We start from the raw sequence: 2,071 nt of genomic DNA on the forward strand, positions 1-2,071 counted from the left end.
CAGCAGCAACCCCTCAGTCAGAAGCACCCCACCCTGGTACGCCCTTGATGACAGAAATAGTCATCATCCTGGCCAAGCACAAGACGTTCCCTTGACATGCCTCAGTCAGTTTAATCTTTACAGCATCCTCGGTCCTTATAAAAGTGAAGTGATTTTCCCGGTCGCGGCTATTAGAGGGTAAAGGTTCAGGGCCCTGAACGTTACTTCCCAACCCCTGCCCTCACTCCCAGTGGCCCAGGCCTCCTTGCCCTGCTCCGGGTTCAGATTAAGTAGCAGAGGGATGAAGCGGCAATGCCCAAGGAGACTAAGAAATAAAAGATTTCTGCTGGCAAAGCCTTGAGACATGAAGGGGGGTGGGAGCTTGCTGATCCTGGGTTCCCACTGAGGGAGAGGTTCCTAGAGAGGCTGGGAGTGTGCGTGCCAACACCCCCCGCCCCCCAGCAGCCACACATGCGAAGGTTTGACAGGATACAATTCAAACAGGCATCCATTAGGCAGCGGGCCCATTTCTGCTCAATCACAGGCAGTGAAAGAGCAAAGAAATTGGATCAGACTATCAGTGCCCTAGCAAAAGCCACCGGTGGGCTTCAAAACTTGCAAAGTCTAGGGGGTGCCTGGGTGACTCTGTCGGTTAAGCGTCCGACTTCGGCTCAGGTCATGAGCTCACTGTTCGTGAGTTCGAGCCCCCGCGTCGGGCTCTGTGCGGACAGCTCAGAGCCTGGAGCCTGCTTCGGATCCTGTGTCTCCCTCCCTCTCTGCCCCTCCCCCACTCACTCTCTGTCTCTCAATACTGAATAAAAGTTAAAAAAAAAATTAAAAACAAGAACTTGCGAAGGCTGTTTTCTAGAAACCTGGAGTCGGAGGGCAACTGAGCAGCGTGCAGTGTCCCCACACAAATTCAACATCGATTCACAGTCGTTCACTGAACACCTCCCGCGTGCCAGGCACAGGGCCGGGGGCGGCTGGGGATGCGGAAGTGACGTTGCAGGACGATAAACACCTTGCGAATTTAGAAGGTTGGTCCCATCGGCTAGAAAGCCTCCGCTTCAGCCACATCACCCCCACTCCCCCATGCCACCCACCCTAGTCTTCGCCAGGACCTTGAGGAGTTCTATCCACAGCTTGGCCTCAGGGGCGCTCACTTGGGCAGGTGTCTAGAAAGTTCTCACACACAGTTCCCTCTGCTTAGTGCTACCGGTTTGTCTTCTGTCATTACCCGAAGCCACTTCTTTCCGGATTCTGATTTGGCTGCTTCCAGGACACCTCCCGACAGACTTGGGCAAACCTGGGTTTCCATGAATCCGTGTTTACCCCGCTACTCCATTCTGCCCACCGCCTTCGTCTGTTTGCCTTTCTTTCCTGTTTCCCTAACCTGCACTGACGTGACAGAGAAAGCAGTCACTCGACGTTTTGGGGTTGAATGGACCCCCTGGACTGTAGGAACTTCTAGCAAATGGGGTGCGGCATAGATGGGATTCCCTGTAGGGCCCACCTACTTTGACCCCCTGTGGATCCGCCTTGGGGAAGGGCTGCTGGGTAGACATTAGTTTCTGGCAGTCGGGTGGTCTCCTTGAAGGTTTCCAATGGGGCTTGCAGCAGATAGGCCTTTTCCTAGGGAACTGTCTGGAAGCCTGGGTGATTTGAGTGCAGGAAAGCTTGGCTCCTTCAAAACCACCATACACTTGCCTGGAAGCCGCTGGGATCTAACATCCTAGAGAGCATGACGAGCTTCAGGACTGAACCGACGGGAGTCAGCGCCTGACTCGATCCCTTACAGGTGCTTTAACCCCAGGCAAGTTAGGCACCTTTCTGGGCTTATTTCCTAATCTGTGATGGGAACATAATTCACACCTCCGAAGGCGGCAGTGGCGATGAATTCAGTGAGATATCCCCTCTAAATTGGCCAGCAGAGGCCCAAACGTGACGGAAGCTGGCTCTCGCTTTGTACCAACAGTTGCAGTGGCTCGGCCTACAAGAGCGAACCCCCGAGAGGACGTCAGGGGTTCCGGGCTGGTGCGCAGTGCCCACAAACCACAGACGGCAGAGAATCATCATTTGCAGGACCCCGGAA

Source organism: Panthera tigris, chromosome A3, assembly GCF_018350195.1.
Source record: "Panthera tigris isolate Pti1 chromosome A3, P.tigris_Pti1_mat1.1, whole genome shotgun sequence".
In the NCBI taxonomy this organism is placed as follows: Eukaryota; Metazoa; Chordata; class Mammalia; order Carnivora; family Felidae; genus Panthera; species Panthera tigris.